Raw genomic sequence first — 19,459 nt, forward strand, 5'->3', positions numbered from 1 at the left:
GTGGTGAGACCCTGGACAGGTTGTCCGGGGAAGTGGCTGCCCCATCCCTGGAGGTGTTCAAGGCCAGGTTGGATGGGCTTTGGACAGCCTGATCCAGTGGGAGGTGTCCCTGCCCATGGCAGGGGGTGGAACTGGATGAGCTTTAAGGTCCCTTCCAACCCAAACTATTCTATGATTCTATGATGCCCACAAGCAATTAAGCTGTGATAGATACCCACAGCAATTAAGCCACAATGGATGCCCACGACCAATTAAGATGCAATAGATGCCCATGAGCAATTAAGCTGCGATGGATGCCCACGACCAATTAAGCTGCAATAGATTCCCATGAGCAATTAAGCTCCGATGGATGCCCATGAGCAATGAAGTTTCTTGTAGCAGGCACCAGTTGCCCGGGCAGAGCACCATCCCACATGCCCCGACACAGCCGGGCAGTGCCTACGGCTTTGATCCTGATTTGAGCATCCCCACACGATCCAGCTGCTCCTTCAGAAAACTGCATTCTGTGCTTTTTATGCCAAATTTTTTAGAGCAGGTACAACAAGCTGTGCAGTGACTGGTACCTTCCTCACCTTTTGTTATCCTTCCAGCCCTGTGTGGTTTAGCAAGCAAGCGACAGAATCATGGAATGGGTTGGAAAGGACCTTAAAGCCCATCCAGTTCCACCCCGTTGCCACAGGCAGGGACTCCCAATGGATCAGGTTGCTCCAAGCTCCATCCAACGTGGCCTTGAACACCTCCAGGGATGGGTGTCCACGACATCAGCCACGCGCTGGTGCAAAACTAGGCATCTCCAAGCCTTTTCCCCTTTCACACACGCCTTTCCAACAACGATCTTTGCAAGGAAAACACTGCTCTGGGTGGATGCATGCAACGCAGCAACCCGCTGCGCAGAAATCCACGCCACAAAAACAAGTCATTTATTTGGACAATCCTCTCCCTCTCTCTCTCTCTCTCTCTCCGCCTGGATGTTACTATCTTCCAGCCCAGAGAAATATGAGAAAATTCCAAGCAGGGAATGGGATGCAGATGTCCGACCCCAGGCTGAGGACAGACAGGTATCACACATTCTAGAGTTTCACCAAGTACATGATCCCAAGCCATGTTTCCTAGAAATTGCCATACCAGGAATTTGCCAGCTCCAAATGGAAACTTCACGTTGCAGTTCCCTCCCAGAGGCTCGTGGGAGGGGAAAAGGGGAGGGAAGGGAAGAGAAAAGCTTTGGGGTGGGGGTAGAGGGTTGGAGAGATCTCACCTCACCACCATGCGATCGCTGGAGAAGGTCAGAAGGTTTTGGGGTGTCCGGGGAGGTTCTCACCCAGAGAATTGCACACGGTGGGGATTGCACACAAGTAACTGCCAGGAAGAAAAAAAAAAAAAAACAATTAAAAATAAAAGAATAAAAGAAAAAAATACACGTGCTTTATTCTAAAAGAGGATTTAAGAAGAAGGGAGATCCCAGACGGTGGTTTTCAGCCACAGACGCTCCACCACAGACGAGACCGTGGACAAACCCTCCCACGGCAGCTTCTTTGCTCCCTAAAGCCACGGAGAGATGCTTTGACTCGCTGTTTCCATAAAACGGCATTTAGCATCTTACCATCCGCTTCCAAAAAAAAAAAATAAAAGGTTATGTTCCGTCCAACTTTTTTATTGACCATTGCTGAAAGTCAGGATGAAAATTAACAGGATGGAAAAATAAGAGCTGACTGCTCTGGGATTTGTTTTTTTGAAGACGCGCCTTCGCTTCCACAGCACCACAACAGCCCGAAAAGCTTCGGATTGCAACACGGGAAGGAGTTTCTTTAACATGCAAAGTTCAGGCTAAAAACCAGCAAGTTTAAATGCACGGGGGGGAGATGCAGACTCCCCACATCCCATCCCCTGGGATGCTCCGCCAGCCTCCAACCCCACCACAGCAGATAACAAAGAAAAACCCAATCAGCCAATGTCCCCCTTCCTTCATCCCAAAACCTATTTGGTGTGATAAAACACCCCCTTACTGAGCAAACCGTCCCCGTGCAGAAGAGAGGAGGACCAGAGCAGTGATTTGTCGCAGATGAGGGTGTTTTAAGACACCGGCAGTGCCAGCCTGCAGAGCAGAGACCCACGGAGACGGCATTTGGGCCATTAATAAATGAAAACTGAGATTTCTAAGAAAATATGAACATCTTAAGCCAACAAGGCAGCTCCTCAGCTCCATCCTGATACCTAAGGATGCACCCAGGCAGCGAGTGCCATTTCTCACACTCATGCATCACAGCTTGATGTTAAAATGAACTTCTTTTTTTTTTCCTTTAAACCCTGACCACTCGACTTCCCCCTCTCCTTTTAAATAAACGGGGAAGTCATAGATTTAAGTTATCCCTAGCTGAATAAGACTCACATGGATTGATTTACTTCCTGGCACACACGTTGTGCAAGCAGCTAACATCCCAGCGGGCCAGTCATGGCAACTTCTATTCAAACAAAAAAACAACACGCAAACAGAGCCGCTTTAATTGCCCGACACCCTGACGAACCACTGCGCCCAGGGTGAACCGTGACTCATTGGGGACTGAAGTGAACTCCTTAGTCTCCTTTATCCACAGCTGGTTGCTGCTCTAGGGTTAACTCCTTCTGCCGCCGAGACCTTGGTACCCCCTGAGCATCCTCTAAGCATCCCCTCGAGCATCATCTAAGCATCCCCTCCAGCATCCCCTCCCAGCCCAGAAAGGGATGCAGCCACCTTTATCCCAAAACACATCCTGAGGACCAGAGGGAGATCTTGGTACCCGCTGAGCATCCTCCGAGCATCCCCCCCCCCAGCATCCCCTCCCATCCCAGAAAGGCATTCAGCCACCTTTGTCCTAATCTGCCTCCTGAGGACTAGAAGGAGACCTTGGTACCCGCTGAGCATCCTCTGAGCACCCCCCCAGCATCGCCTCCCATCCCAGAAAGGGATGCAGCCACCTTTATCCCAAAACACATCCTGAGGACCAGAGGGAGACCTTGGTACCTGCTGAGCATCCTCTGAGCATCCCCCAGCATCGCCTCCCATCCCAGAAAGGGATGCAGCCACCTTTATCCCAAAACACATCCTGAGGACCAGAGGGAGACCTTGGTACCTGCTGAGCATCCTCTGAGCATCCCCCAGCATCGCCTCCCATCCCAGAAAAGGATGCAGCCACCTTTATCCCAATCCACCTCCTGAGGAGCAGAGGGTATCGGTGCTACAGCAGCAAAGGGAGGGCTTTAAGCATTTAAAGAGAATAACAAAGGGACAGAAGGTAACTACTGCATGTGGCTAACTTAAATACGACATATGTGTTCCCTTAATCATTTTGCCTCGCTAATGTTTTTAAGCTTCTGAAGTGGTTTTAGTTACAATCCAAGTCAGAACTGATTTTTTTTTTTTAATAAGTTGAATAAGACATCGCCCTCAAGTTCCAACAAGAGGAACAACTGAGCAGGATGGCTCCCTGCTCCCTGCCAGAAGGAATATTGCAGCAGAAAACACGATGGGCTCAGGCTGCCTTCATCCCCCGGGAGTGATGCAAGCGCACCCATACCAGCGACACCCAAAAGACTTCCAGAAAGGGGGGTTTCTCCCCTGATTTTACAACATAAACCTATTTAAAATAATAAAACAAGCTCTTTCTTTTGTTATCTACCAAGACACGGGCAAAGAAAGGGTTCTCAGGCACTGGCAGAGGCTGCCCAGGGAAGCAGTTGAGTCCCCATCCCTGGAGGGGTTTAGAAGGTAAATGAGGGTCTGGTTTAGCAGTGGACAGGTACAGTTGGATTCGATGATCTCAAAGGTCTTTTCCAACCAAACAATTCTACGATTTACCACATTGCTTCAAAAATAAGAAATCACAAGGGCAAAGCTCGCATCTTGCACCCACGGTTCACCCCCATCCCCTCCACCGCTGGTACCCAGAGGCACAAAGCCCTCTGCTTTCAAATGGAAAACACCCAAGCAAATATCTTTTTTTTTTTCCCCCTCCTTTATTCCAAAAGACAAACAGATACTGGGGAAAGCAAAAGCCATAAACTTTTATGGGTTGCTGCTCTTCCAAGGCGAGAAGTCGCCAGCGGCCAGGGTTTTACACACCGATGCTCTGTGGCTCCTATCTCGCTGCCCGCTGCCCCAGGGAGGAATTTAACTGCTCCCCTCACAAAGACCACAACAAGCTTCTGCCAAGAGTAGCACATCCCAAAAATACTGGAAAACGCAGGAATGCCCGAGCCAGCAGCAAAGCCTCTGCTCTCCATCGGCAGGGAGAGGCACCAGCCTGCATCCCCCCTGCTCCCGGAGGGGCCGATGCACACGACGGTAAAAAAATTAATTATTAAAGATATAGTAATACCAAGAGTATACCTTCTGTATGAGGACAGGCTGAGAGAGTTGGGGGTGTCCAGCCTGGAGAAGAGAAGGCTCTGAGGAGACCTTAGAGCAGCTGCCAGTGCTGAAAGGGGCTCCAGGAAAGCTGCAGAGGGGCTCTGGATCAGGGAGGGCAGGGATGGGACAAGAGGGAATAGTTTCAAGCTGAAAGAGGAGAAATTGAGATCTTAGGAAGAAATGTTTTGCTGTGAGGGTGAGAAGGCCCTGGCCCAGGTTGCCCAGAGCAGTGGTGGCTGCCCCATCCCTGGAGGGGTTCCAGGCCAGGTTGGATGGGGCTTGGAGCCCCTGATCCAGTGGGAGGTGTCCCCATGGCAGAGAGTGGAAAGGATGGGCTTAGAGGTCCCTTCCAACCCAAACCACTCCATGATTCTATGATAAATAGCTGTTCCATACTTCCCTGAGCTTCTCAGGAGACAGCGGGCGAGGGGCCGAGTGCAGCATCCTAACGAGCTCCGAGGCCATTATACACAGGCGCTCATGTAACAGCAGGGAATGCAATTTCCTAATGCTTTCATAAATTAGGTTTATGTAACTGAAAGGGGAAAAAACCCACAGTAACATAGCCAAGCAGGTTATATAAACCATCGTTAAAAAGTGAGAAAGTACTTGACATCCCACTACCCACTCCTTGGCACCCTCTAACTGGGGTTTCTGCCATCGAAAATGAGCAGGCTCCTTTCACCGCATCTTCTCCTCCTCTGGTCAAAACAACTGCGGAGAACAGATCCTGCCAGGCTTCTTGGAACACTGGAAAGAAATATTCCACCTCTGGCTATTAAATGTGAAGTGGGTGGAGAGGCCCTGGAACAGGTTGCCCAGAGCAGTGGTGGCTGCCCCATCCCTGGAGGGGTTCCAGGCCAGGTTGGATGGGCTTTGATCACCCTGAGCCAGTGGGAGGTGTCCCTGCCCATGGCAGGGGGTGGAACTGCATGATCTCAAAGTTCCCTTCCAACCCATCACATTTGAAGATTCCATGATTCATTCTATGATTCTAAGTTTCCCTCCCCGTACAGCACGACCTCCTAAAGCACAACCCTGGATGCTCCGAGCATCGTCCTGGCTGCAGCAACACCAACACCAAAGGCTACAGAGATGATCCGAGGGCTGGAGTACCTCCCATCCGAGGTCAGGCTGAGAGAGTTGGGGTTGTTCAGCCTGGAGAAGGCTCCAAGGAGACCTTATGGTGACATTCCAGTACCTGAAGGGGCTACAGGAAAGCTGGAGAGGGGCTGTTCACAAAGCCTTGTAGTGATAGGATGAGGGGGAATGGGTATAAACTGGAGAGGGGCAGATTTAGACTGGGCATTAGGAAGAATTTCTTCACCATGAGGGTGGTGAGGCCCTGGAACAGGTTACCCCATCCCTGGAGGTGTTCCAGGCCAGGTTGGATGGTTCTTGGAGCCCCTGAGCCAGTGGGAGGTGTCCCTGCCCATGGCAGGGGGGTTGGAACTGGATGATCTTTAAGGTCCCTTCCAACCCAAACTATTCTATGATTCTAATCCAATTTTAAAAGACAGCTTGGGGGAACTAAAATAAATCCATAATGGGAATAAACAAAAAATGCCTTGTTTGCCAATTCTCTTCTAATTTAGCCTTTTCTCCAGAATAAATCAGACAGTTAAGCTTGGGTTTATTTATTACTTTTTTCTAATTTCTCAAAGCATCTCGTTCCTTGCAAGAGATTTAATGGGGTTCCCAACAACCTTGCAGCCAGGTGCCCCCAGACCACAGCAGCGGAAATGCTGCCTTTAATCTTTTATTCATAGAATCATAGAATCACCAGGTTGGAAAAGACCTCTTGGATCATCGAGTCCAACCATTCCCATCTGCCACCAAACCATGTCCCTGAGCACCTCATCTACCTGTCCTTTAAATAACTATTCCCCCCACACAAGGGCTTGGCAGCATCTTGAGAGCCCTGGTGCCAAATTCCAGAAGGGATCCCCAACTCAACCATGGGCAGCACCACACCCTGAGAAATAAGTTGGTGCCTGAGACCTTTTTTGAAGCCATGAGAGCACCAATGGTCTAGAAATGCCCAACTATATCAGGCAAATGGCAATTCCCCATGGAAGAGAGAAGAATAAGACGAGATCTTTGGAAGAAATGTTCTCCTCTGAGGGTGGGGAGGCCCTGGCCCAGGTTGCCCAGAGCAGTGGTGGCTGCCCCATCCCTGGAGATGTTCCAGGCCAGGTTGGATGGGGCTTGGAGCCCCTGATCCGGTGGGAGGTGTCCCTGCCCATGGCAGGGGGTGCAACTGGATGGGCTTTGAGGTCTTTTCCAACTCAAACCACTCCATAATTCTATGCTGTGAGGCTGCCGAGGATGCTGTGGTTTCAGTTTGCACCTCAGAGATGATGCCATTGGCAGGCAAGAAGAGGTGATGCCTCCTAGAGCTCTTTTTATTTAATTAGGTGATTAAATTTAACATGAATTAAGAAAATACTGAGGACGGGAATAATTCTAATGATGCTAATTTTCTATGTGCGATGCCACAATTTATTCCCATGGGACACTGCAGGCAGAACACAATTTATTTCCCATCCCTCCTCATCCCACCTCTTCCCCTCTGTTGCTTTACTACTATTTTCCTTATTTTCCAACACACTCACTCGCAAAATCAGAAATCCTTATTTCAATCCCAATTACCGCTTACGAGAAAAGCTCATCAGCTCCACGACAAACAAGTTACACCAACAACTCGGACCCCGCAGCACTCGGGGCCATTTCTTTACACCCATTAATGCACAGCATTAAAATAAAAGAAACTTTGCTAAGTTATTTCTTATTTCCCCAGGATACGCAGGAGAGCGGCGCGAGCTCGGCAGCTCCCTCGAAGGGCTCTAATAGCTTTATATAAGCATATGAAACTCTTAGTGAATAAACATAAATTCAAGTCTAAACTGAAATTGAGTCTGAATCAAAATAATCAAAATCAAAATCAAAGTCTAAATTGAAATTGAGTCTAAATCAAAATATTCTAAATCGAAATCAAAGTCTAAATTGAAATCATGCCTAAATTGAAATCAAAGTCTAAATTGAAATTGAGTCTGAATCAAAATATTCTAAATTGAAATCAGTCTAAATTGAAATAGAATCTGAATCAAAATAATCTCAATCGAAATCAAAGTCTAAATTGAAATCGAGTCTGAATCAAAATAGTCTACATCGAAATCAAAGTCTAAATTGAAATCGCATCTAAATTGAAATCAAAGTCCAAATTGAAATAGAATCTGAATCAAAATAATCTAAATCAAAATCAAAGTCTAAATTGAAATCGAGTCTAAATAAAAATATTCTAAATCGAAATCAAAGTCTAAATTGAAATTGTGCCTAAATTGAAATCAAAGTCTAAATTGAAATAGAATCTGAATCAAAATAATCTAAATCGAAATCAAAGTCTAAATTGAAATTGAGTCTAAATCAAAATATTCTATATCGAAATCAAAGTCTAAATTGACATCGAGTCTGAATCAAAATAATCTAAATTGACAAAGTCTAAATTGAAATCGAGTCTACATCAAAATAGTCTACATCGAAATCAAAGTCTAAATTGACATCGAGTCTGAATCAAAATAGTCTAAATTGAAATCAAAGTCCAAATTGAAATCGAGTCTAAATCAAAACAGTCTAAATTGAAATCAAAGTCCAAATTGAAATCGAGTCTAAATCAAAAGTCTAAATCGAAATCAAAGTCTAAATTGAAATGAAGTCTAAATTAAAATAATCTAAATTGAAATCAGTCTAAATTGAAATAGTCTAAATCGAAATCAAAGTCTAAATTGAAATCCAGTCTGAATCAAAATAGTCTAAATCGAAACTCAAGGTCCAAATCAACAATCGAAGCCTAAATCGAACTCTAAGTGCTCTAAACCAAAATCGAAATCGAAATCAAAACCTAATTATCTCAGAGGGAATGTAAAATCATATAAAAGTATAAAAACTAGAGAGAATTATTCCCCAAACACCTTATCAAACGCTCTCCCCCCCGGACCAGCTCAGGGACCCCCATGGTCAGATGGCAGTGGAGGTCTTGGTGTCATTTCAAGCCTTACAGCCAACTCTCTCCTTCCACCAGCCGCTAATTAAAACCCACCTAATTACACAGTGATGTTCCTGAAGGATATCATTTGGTTTTTACTCTGGAATTGTCCTTATATTCTGGCTCGTCCCAGCAGGAGAGATGCTCTAACAGCGCTGGGAAAGGACCCCAAAATAATTCAAGCATGTGTTGCGCAAGTACAGACTTGGGAGGGTACGGTGATTTGCTTTTATTTGCAATAAAAATGGGAAAAAAAAACCCTGCAGAAGCTGTTATCCCAGCAGACTCCTCTGCTCCGGGCAGGATGGGCATCGGGAGCAGCCAGCATCGTGCCTCCATCCTCCAAACCACAACAGAGTCCAGGTGTCACCATCCCTCCACACGAGCTTCAGCAGAAGCCACCACTTGTCCACCAGCTCCCCAGAAATCTGGGGGGGTTTTGCCCTTTAGACCATCACCAGGCTCACCTGCTTCATCACCCCAAACTTCCCCATCACCCCAATCCTCTGCCAGCACCCCATCACCTCTGGCTCCTGAGAGCACCCAGCTCCATCACACCCTCGCCTTCCTCCTCCCACCACACCAGGAGGCCAAGGACCAGCATCCCATCGAAGACCCAGCATCCTGCCAAGGACCCCAGCATCCCATGTGAATGATGAGAGACTCCAGCATCTCCACCGAGGAGGGACCCCAGCACAGCTCTGAAAACCCAGCATCCTGATGGGGGACCCCAGCATTCCAAGATGGACCCCTGCATCTCAATGAGGGACCCCAGCATCTCAATGAGGATCCATCATTTCCAATGAGGGACCCCAGCATTCCACTGAGGACCCATCATCCCAACAAGGGACCCCAGCATCTCACTGAGGATCCATCATCCCAATGAGGGATCCCAGCATCTCACTGAGGATCCATCATCCCAACGAGGGACCCCAGCATCCCAATGAGGGACTCCAGCACCTCACCAAGATCCCAGCATCCCAAGAAGGGACCCCAGCATCCTGATGAGAACCCAGCACCTCAAGATGGACCTCAGCGTCACACTGAGAACCAAGCATCCCTATGAGGAACCCCTGCATCATGAGATGCACCCCAGCATCTCAGTGAGGGATCCCAGCATCTCACTGAGGACCCACCATCCTGACAAGGGACCCCAGCATCCTGATATGGGACGCCACCGAGATCCCAGCATCCCAAGAAGGGACCCCAGCATCCTGATGAGAACCCAGCATCCCGAGATGGACCTCAACATCTCACTGAGGACCCAGCATCCCAAGATGGACCCAAGCATCTCACTACGGACACAGCATCCCAGGATGGACCTCAACATCTCACTGAGGACCCAGCATCCCAGAATGGACCCAAGCATCTCACTGAGGACCCAGCATCCCAAGATGGACCTCAACAACTCACTGCGGATCCAGCATCTCAAGATGGACCTCAACATCTCACTGAGAACCCAGCATCCCAAGATGGACCCAAGCATCTCACTGAGGAACCCCAGCATCCCACCCGGACCCCAGCAACGAGGGACCCAGATATGGGCTCTGCCAGATGGATTTAATGTTTTTCTTCCCCCCAGCCCTTCGTGGGGCAGGGAAGGGGGAGGCGGGGGGTGGCGCAGAAGGGACGCAACTTCCCCACATTTTACAGGAAGGAACAGTTTGTACCTTCAACTCTTTGTTTTGCTTTGGTTTAACTTTGTAATCCCAGTTTCCAGGCTGGATTTGATGCCTCAGAGATGTCCTAAACCCACCTCAACCATTTCATAGCTCATTACGTAGAGACACCATTGAAACTCTACTTTTAAAACCCTAAATTATCAGCTCCTGGGTTATTATTTTTCCATTTTCCATGTGTTTTTTTCCACCGGCGGCAGCGCAGTCCTGTCCGCTCGGCACGGCGAGGACAGAAGCCCGGCTGCGGACACGGTGATGACGGATGGATCGTCACGAGCTCTTACAGCCCATCGTGTAAAATCCTCTTTCCTGGTAAGGGCAAGCTCGCTCCGAGGTGCATTTGAAAAAGAGAAGCGTTGAAAGGGAGTTCGTATCCGGAGAGGAGAGGAAAACAGCAAAAGCTTAAAGAAAATAATCACATTTCCCTTGTGCAATCGCCAATCTGTATATTTACACTCGCGCCGTATGGGGGGGATAGGGGAAAAAAAAACATTGGAGGAACTGTAGGAGCCTCGTTTGGTCAGGAAAAGTGGGAAAAATCCCTCCCTTGGGCATTGTCGCACTGTCCCAGACAGCAGGACACCAACTCCCAATGCCACCTTGTCCCCCCTCCCAGTCACACCAGCACCTCCCTGTTAGCATCCCCGCATCCCCATCCCACACAGCAGTAAGAGCCGGGGGCACCGTCCCCTGCCCAGCCCCACGCGGGACCCCGCTGCCCCCCTCCAGCCCCACACATGCCCTCCCCACCCCCTATCGCCCCACACAGACCTCAAGTATGTCTCCAGCCCCACAGATTTCTCCCAGCCCCAAGCACAGCATCCCCCGAGCCTCCCCCGGCCCCACACACGGCCACGCAGACTCCCCCAGCCCCACACCGGGTCCCCCGGAACCCCTCAGCCCCACACCAGGTCTGCTTATCATCCTCTGACCCCACGCTGGGTCCCCCCCCCAGCATTTCTGGTCCTATGACGGGTCCCCCAAGCTGTCTCCAACCCCACACCGGTGTCCCCAGCATCTCCAGTACCATACCGGGTCACCCCATCATCCCCCAGCCCCACACTGGGTCTCCTCAGCTCCACGCTGGGTCCCCCCAGCTCCCTCCCACACTACACTGGGTCACCCCATCATCCCCCAGCCCCACGCCAGGTCACCCCATCATCCCCCAGCCCCACGGCGGCTCCCCCCAGCTACTACCCATACCACACTGGGTCACCCCATCATCCTCCAGGGCCATACTCGGTCACCCCATCATCCCCCAGCCCCACACAGGACCCACGCTGGGTCCCTCTGGTATTCCCAGCCCCACACTGGGTCCCCCCAGCACCCCCTGTGCCCCACACACGATCCTGCGGGGTCCCCCCAGCATCCCCAGCCCTACACTGGGTCCCATGCCGAGTCTCCCCAGTATCTCCAGCCCCACATTGGGTCCCCCCAGCATCTCTAGTCCCACACTACGTTCCACGCTGGGTCCCCCCAGTATCCCCAGCCCCACACCGGGTCTCTCCAGCATCCTCCAGCCCCACACCGGGTCCCCCCAGCACCCCCTGTGCCCCACACAGGATCCTGCAGGGTCCCCCCAGCATCCTCAGTCCCACAGTGGGTCCCATGCCGGGTACCCCCAAGTATCTCCAGTCCCACATTGGGTCCCCCCAGCATCTCTACTCCTACATTGGGTCCCACGCCGGATCCCCCCAGTATCCCCAGTCCCACACTGGGTCCCACAATGGGTCCCCCCAGCATCTCCAGCCCCACACTGGGTCCCATGCCGGGTCCTCCCAGTGTCCCCAGTCCCACACTGGGTCTCACGCCGGGTCCCCCCAGTATCCCCAGTCCCACACTGGGTCCCATGCCGGGTCCTCCCAGTATCCCCAGTCCCACACTGGGTCTCACGCCGGGTCCCCCCAGTATCCCCAGTCCCACAGCGGCTCCCCTGGGATCCCCTGGTCCCACGCCGGGTCTCAGGCACAGTCCCTGCAGACCCGCTCTGGACCCATTCAGGACCCGCTCCGGATCCATTCCGGACCCACTCAAGGACGCGCTCCGGACCCACTCCGGATCCTCTCAAGGACCCACGCCCGGACCTATTCCGGATCCGCTTCAGAGCCATTCCAGACCCGCTCCGGACCCAGTCACGGTCCCGGGTCCGGACCCATTCAGGACCCATTCCGGTCCCGCTCCGGACCCATTCGGGACCCACTCCTGAACTCACTCCGGATCCGCTCCGGCCCCACTCAAGGACCTGCTCCGGACCCATTCAGGACCCACTCCGGCCCCGCTCAAGTATCCACCCCCGGCCCCGCTCCAGCCCCCTCCAGGACCAGCTCCAGACCCGCTCCGGCCGCACCCCCGCTCCCCTCGGTCCCCGCTCCGCTCCCACCTGCCGCCGGGTCCGCCGCGCTCCGAGTGGCCCCGCGCTGCCGCGGCCGCCGGGTCTCTCCGGCGCTCTGGCCCCGCCCCCTCTCTCTCCCCATTGGTCGCTCCACCCGCCCGTCCGGTGGCCGCGCCTTCTCATTGGTTCGGACGCGGCCGTATGCAAATGAGTCGCTAGCCCCGCCCCGCGCACTTGCCGGGAGCAGCGGCTGAAGGGGAGGGTCGGCCCCGTGCAATGGCTGCGGGGGGGGGGAGGGGGTCCCATCCCAGTGCAATGGCCATGGGGGACTCTGGACCTCTGTAATGGTTTGGGGGGGGTCCCATCCCTGTGCAATGGTTTGGGGGGGTCTCATCCCTGTGCAATGGCCATGGGGGGCTCTGGACCTGTGCAATGGTTTGGGGGGGTCCCATCCCTGTGCAATGGCCATGGGGGGCTCTGGCCCCATGCAATGGTTTGGGGGTTCCCTCCCTGTGCAATGGCTGAGGAGGAGCTCTGGCCCCGTGCAATGGCTGGGGGGGGGGGGGGGGAGGCGACAGAGGGGGTGGAAGGAGGTGGAAGCTTCGTGCAACCCCCCCCCTCAAAGGCCTCCCAGCCCCGCGGGACCAACCAGCCCTGGAGATGCCCCAGCAACACCCGTGCAGCGTCCCATGGGTACCCCAACCCCTGCAACACCCCAAGGGTACCCCAACCTGTAAAGCATCCCATGGATACCCCAACCCCTGCAACACCCCATGGTTATCCCAACCTGTAAAGCATCCCATGGGTACCCCAACCCCTGCAACACCCCATAGGGACCCCAATTCGTGCAATACTTCACAGTTATCCCAACCCATACAACGCCCCACGGGTACCCCAACCCGGGCAAAACCCCAGGTGTACCCCAACCCATGCAACACGTGCAGCATCCCATGTGTACCCCAACCCCTGCGATGCCCCACGGGTACCCCAACCCATAGAGCATCCCATGGGTACCCCAACTCGTGCAACACCTCACAGTTAACCCATGCAACGCCCCATGGGTCCCTCAACCCATTCAGCCTCACAAAATCACCGGGTTGGAAAAGACCTCTTAGTTCATAGATTCCAACCATAGCATCACAGTATCATCAGGTTGGAAAAGACTTCTTGGATCATCGAGTCCAACCATAGAAAGGGTTTGTTTGGGAAATGCCATACAAATCAGCATCTCCCACAGCTGGGGATGGAGAAGCGCGGGTTTGGAGGACACACGGAGTGCTGGGACGCAGAGAAATGTTCCCGTTCAGTACGAACGAGATAAGAGTTTTGTTAAGAGCTGCCTCAAAATACCCCCTCTGAGATTAGAAATAATGTGCATTTGCAATTAACCATCTGATCTCTGCTTGTCAGCGCTCAACTAATTGCAGCGCCGGAGCCCAGGGGGGCAAAAAAAGAAGGTGGAGGTGAAGCACGGGGTGTGTTTAAAACATAACATCTCCCGGTATTTTTATGAAGTGTTCATTGTACCAGGCTTGTGTTGGAATTGGTGCCTACAGGTTCCAACCTGCAACCCGATTCCCTCCTGTGGATCCAATAATTCCCCAGGGCTGGGCTTAAGGCAGCGCGGCTCTGGCCGATGCCTTCTCACAGGTCGTTGATGATGGGTTTGGTTTTCCTCGCTGTAACTTCGACACCGATGGCACTCGTTGGACATCATAGGATCATGGAATGGTTTGAGTTGGAAGGGACCTTAAATCCCATCCAGTTCCACCCTCTGCCGTGGGGACACCTCCCACTGGATCAGGGGCTCCAAGCCCCATCCAACCTGGCCTGGAACCCCTCCAGGGATGGGGCAGCCCCCACTGCTCTGGGCAACCTGGGCCAGGGCCTCCTCACCCTCACAGGAGAACATTTCTCCCTAAGATCTCATCTCAATCTCCCCTCTTTCAGCTCAAAACCATTCCCCCTCATCCTATCCCTGCCCTCCCTGATCCAGAGCCCCTCCCCAGCTTTCCTGGAGCCCCTTTCAGCACTGGAAGCTGCTCTAAGGTCTCCTCAGAGCCTTCTCTTCTCCAGGCTGAACAACCCCAACTCTCTCAGCCTGTCCATGAGGTTCTCCAGCCCTCACATCATCTCCGTGGCCTCCTCTGGACTCGCTCCAACGGCTCCACGTCCTTCCTGTGCTGAGGACTCCAGAGCTGAACACAGGGCTCCAGGTGGGGTCTCACCAGAGCGGAGCAGAGGGGCAGAATCCCCTCTCTCCCTGCTGGTCCCACAGCTCTGGATGCAGCCCAGGACACGGTTGGATTCTGGGCTGTGTGTACACATTGCCGGCTCATGTTGAGCTTCTCCTCCACCACTATGGAGTTAAAGCCCATTTTAGGAGAAGAGAGACCATCAGCAACCACCGAGTTCTGGGTTTAAATGTTTCCCGCCAGCTTGAAACTTCCGTTTACCAAATATCTATCACGGCTTTCCAGTATCGGGAAACCTCGCATCCTAATTTTCTAAGTGCTCCTTAGATAACACCCAAGTCCTGACAAACCCAACGGGGCTGACGGCATCAGCGAGGGCTTCCAGCCTGGTTTGCCCTACAAAATAGATGGGAAAAAAAAGCAATGGAGCTCCAAAGCCCTCAGTTCACTCTTTCTTGGGTGGTGCGATGCCCGAACCCCTCCAGCGCCGGGGTCCGCCCTGTCCCCCGCGTCGCTGTAACACAACCTGGAGGAAATGTGCTCCGTAAATAATCCCAGCTGGCTTTGGGGCGGCTGCCAGGGACACCGCTTGCTCCCCCTCACCATGCAGCTGGCCACACATGTCCTGTCCCAGCCCCGGCACCCAGCCCCGAAAGGACCTCCATTCAAGGAAAAACCTTGCCCCCCAGCAGAATTAGGGAGCAAATCCCAAAGTTCTCCCTCTCCGCCGCCAATGTCCTTCCTCGTGCCGCCCCCCTCGTGTGCTGGGAGAGTTCCTGAAAAAGAAAGACAAAGACAAAAAAAAAAATGAAAATAAAAGAGGGGATATTTTTATTCATCCTCGTCTCCGGCTAAAAATAACCGGCGTTGAACCACCTTGAGAGCGCGGGGAGGAGAGGCGTCCCTCCACCTCGGCTTCACATCGGAAAGCGGCAGCAGTCCATCCCTCCAGCGCATTTGGGAGCGGAGGAAATGGGTTTTCACCCAGTTTCCTTCCGCGCTCGACGGCACAAATCGATGCCTGTGGGCAGATGATGACTTGCATGGGATGCTCCCCACTCCCAACGGGGGACCGATTGCATCCTTCTCCTTAATCCCCAGCTAACCTTCCTATTTTTGGGGGTGAAAAGTGGCTTTTTGTAGCCTGGCAATGATGTGGGCTCTCCCTCCTGGGATTTGCACCCTTCCGAGGGCTCGGTTTGTGGCTCAGTAGAGGAGCAGAGGGTGGTGGGACAGGCGGCGCGGGAAGCCGGGTGTTTATGGGAGGCGCAGAGGGTGTTGCACAACCGGCAGCGTGAGGACAGGAGGACAGCGTGTCCTCGCTGCCCGCCGAAGGTGCAGCTGTGCCTGGTGGGGACATTGAGGGGGGGTCACGGGGGAGCCAACGGGGCAAGAGTGGCGTGGGGGTGTATGACCATTACCTGAAGGGGGCTTCAAAAAACCTGGGGAGGGACTTTTTACATGGACACGTAGCGATAGGACAAGAGGGAATGGCTTTAAAGTGGAAGGGGAAAGACTAAAGAGGCTTCTCTAGTGGGGACTGTGAGATGTTTGGAAGAGATTCTTCACGATGACGGTGGAGAGGCCGTGGTTGCCCAGAGCAGTGGTGGCTGCCCCATCCCTGGAGGGGTTCCAGGCCAGGTTGGATGGGATTTGGAGCCCCTGATCCAGTGGGAGGTGTCCCTGCCCGTGGCACAGGGGTGGGAATTAGATGATCTTTAAGGTCCCTTCCAACTCAAACCATTCTATGAGTTGCATGAAATCCCCCCAGATCTTCCTACCAGAGAGGCCACAGTGGGGATGTTGGGTGCCTTTGTTGGCCCTGGACCAGATCCAGCCCAGGGTGCTCCATCCTCCGGATGCGACTCCCCTCATTTTGCTCAGACTCACGGCTCCTGCAATGGATTTTTCACAGCAAAGGGTCCGAGGAGTCCCCAGCAGGTGGGACACCCCTGGAGCACCACAGGCCTGATCCTGCCCCAACCCCTCCAGTGCCTCCAGGGCTGGACATTTCCCCGTGCATTTCCAATCCATAAATTTCCAGGTTGTGATCTCAACACTGGCCCCCAGGGTGAAAAAAACTCACGCAAGCAAGAAGGGGCACCTCCAGCTGGAGGCTTTGCTGGGGCTGCATCCATCCACCTTTGAGTCCTTCTTTACTAACACATCCATCCTTGAGTCCTTCTTTCCCAACACATCCATCCTTGAGTCAGTCTTTCCCAACACATCCACCTTTGAGTCCTTCTTTACTAACACATCCATCCTTGAGTCCTTCTTTCCCAACACATCCATCCTTGAGTCCCTCTTTCCCAACACATCCATCCCCGATTCCCTCTTTCCCAACACTTTGTCCCAGATGCCCGGACAGCTTTTACCGGCTGCAAGGACACGATTTTCCTTGAATCTATTTTCCTAGATTATTTTCCCGCTGGGAAAAGGAAAGAAAATCCTAACACACACACCCACCCACCCCTGAATGGAGATGAGTGGTGGGGGGACAGCCAGGATTTGAGGTTCTCTCATCCCAGCTGAGGATCCGACCCGGCAGAAGCGAGGGCAGGATGCAGCGGGGCCAGAGCAGGGAGGATAAATAAAGTCTGGCTTTGCCGTCCTGGCTTGGGGCCACTTCTAACACAAAGTACATTCCGGTCTGGACGTAACGAACTGTACCAGGCTCTGCCGGGGGCAGGCGGGTGGCTGCGAGAGGCCACGGCTCCCCATCAATCCTGCTGGGATAGCCTTTCGGGGTGCGATGGGGTTGTAAAGGTGTAGAGGTGGCCATGGGGGAAGCGGAGGGCACAGCACCCCCGAGAATGCTCAGCTGCCAGAGTGATGGGGGGATGCTCCTGCCAGAGGGATCTGCACCCCAAAAATATCTTGGGGACATCCTCTCCGGGTGCTCTAATGCTCGTGGTGCGGCAGGCGGAGGGCTCCGGTGGGATGGGAGGTGTCTACAGGATGGGGGGTGTCTGTAGGATGGGGGCTCCCAGCGGGATTGGAGGCTGCTCATGGGATGGCGGGATGTCCATAGGATGGGGGATGTCCATAGGATGGGGGGATGTCTGTAGGATGGGGGATGTCCATAGGATGGGGGGATGTCCGTAGGATGGGGGATGTCTATAGGTTGGGTGATGTCCGTAGGATGGGGGGCTCCCGGTGGGGTGGGGGCTGCTAATGGGATGGGGGATGTCCGTAGGATAGAGGATCCCAGCAGGATGGGGACTGCTCATGGGATGGGGGGATGTCCATAGAATGGGGGGCTCCCAGTGGTATGGGGGCTCCCAGTGATATGGGGGCTGCTCATGGGATGGGGGATGTCTGTAGGATGGGGGATGTCCATAGGATGGGGGCTCCCAGCAGGATGGGGGCTGCTCATGGGATGGGGGATGTCTGTAGGATGGGGGATGTCCATAGGATGGGGGCTCCCAGCAGGATGGGGGCTGCTCATGGGTTGGGGGATGTCTGTAGGATGGGGGATGTCCATAGGATGGGGGGCTCCCAGTGGGATGGGGGCTCCTCATGGGTTGGGGGCTGCCTGCGAGATGGGTGCTGCCAGAGTGATGGGGGGATGCTCCTGCCAGAGGGACCTGCACCCCAAAAATATCTTGGGGACATCCTCTCCGGGTGCTCTAATGCTCGTGGTGCGGCAGGCGGAGGGCTCCGGTGGGATGGGAGGTGTCTACAGGATGGGGGGTGTCTGTAGGATGGGGGCTCTGAGCAGGATGGGGGCTGCTCGTGGGATGGGGAGATGTCCATAGGATGGGGGATGTCCATAGGATGGGGGGATGTCCATAGAATGGAGGATGTCCGTAGAATGGGGGATGTCCATAGGATGGGGGGATGTCCATAGGATGGGGGCTCCCAGCAGGATGGGGGCTGCTCATGGGATGAGGGGATGTCCATAGGATGGGGGGTCCCAGTGGGAGCTGGATAGGGGATGTATGCAAGATAAGGGGGTGTCTGCAGGATAGGGGGTGTCTACAGGATGGGGTGCCCACAGGTTTTGGGGTCCCTGAGCCTACAGTCTGCCTGGAGCTGGTTCCCCATCCTCCTGCCGGGTCCTTCCCCTCCTCCAGCCCTGAGGAAAACCATCAGAGCAAAAAACCAGGAGAGCATCTGCCATGGTTCCCTCCTCACACGCGACAGCAAAGCCGGAGAGGCTGGGGAGAAAAAAAACTTCCACAACTGGTTTTGGCGAGAAGAGGCAAACCCAGAGCTTTCCATGAATTGTTTTGTTTCTATTTTTTTCCGGTTGTTGCTAGAAAGGTTTCTTGGCCTCCAACGACAGCAAGGATGGCTTCTCGCTGGCTCCAGCCCTACACCATCTCCCCAGGATGGTGCAAACCCAGCCCAGGCTGAGCCAAACCCAATGGGGACCTTATCACGGTCTACAACTGCCTGAAAGGAGGTCATTGTGGGTGGGTGATGGTGTCTTCTCCCAAGTGGCAGATGACGGGACAAGCAGGAACCATAGAATGATGGAATCATGGAATGGTTTGAGTTAGAAGGCACCTCAAAGCCCATCCAGTTCCACCCCCTGCCATGGGCAGGGACACCTCCCACTGGATCAGGGGCTCCAAGAACCATCCAACCTGACCTTGAAACACCTCCAGCGATGGGGCAGCCACCACTGCTCTGGACCACCTGGACCTCCCCACCCTCATCGTGAAGAATTTCTTCCTAATGTCTACTCTAAATCTTCCCTCTTCCAATTTAAAGCCATTTACTCTCATCCCATCACTTCACACCCTTGGAAAAAAGTCCCTTCCCAGATTTCTTGTTGCTTCTTCCAGTACTGGAAGGCCTCAAGTTGCATCAGGGCAG

The 19,459-nt window shown here is 53.2% G+C and overlaps 1 protein-coding gene and 1 long non-coding RNA gene across 5 annotated transcripts in view; both read right to left on the bottom strand.

Moving 5' to 3' along the window:
* The window catches only part of FKBP5 (FKBP prolyl isomerase 5), a 35,181-nt gene extending 22,639 nt beyond the window's left edge, over positions 1-12,542 (bottom strand). The window contains exons 1-2 of one of the 4 annotated variants that reach the window (XM_054087922.1): positions 12,489-12,542; positions 1,256-1,356 (exon numbers count right to left, since the gene is read on the bottom strand). The gene's annotated coding sequence lies outside the window, so the exon portion shown is untranslated. Of the gene's footprint in view, positions 1-1,255; positions 1,363-12,488 lie in introns of those variants that run through there. The other 3 variants (XM_054087920.1, XM_054087923.1, XM_054087919.1) reach the window with 3 other exon arrangements.
* A 1,687-nt stretch (positions 12,543-14,229) lies between these two features.
* LOC128854445 (uncharacterized) lies at positions 14,230-17,625 on the bottom strand. The gene is made up of 3 exons (XR_008453546.1): positions 17,106-17,625; positions 16,417-16,530; positions 14,230-15,411 (listed from the first exon to the last, which is right to left on the bottom strand). It is a non-coding gene; the product is annotated as an uncharacterized LOC128854445 (long non-coding RNA).
* Positions 17,626-19,459: the final 1,834 nt, after the last annotated feature.

Source organism: Cuculus canorus, chromosome 24 (genome assembly GCF_017976375.1).
Source record: "Cuculus canorus isolate bCucCan1 chromosome 24, bCucCan1.pri, whole genome shotgun sequence".
Lineage (NCBI taxonomy): Eukaryota > Metazoa > Chordata > Aves > Cuculiformes > Cuculidae > Cuculus > Cuculus canorus.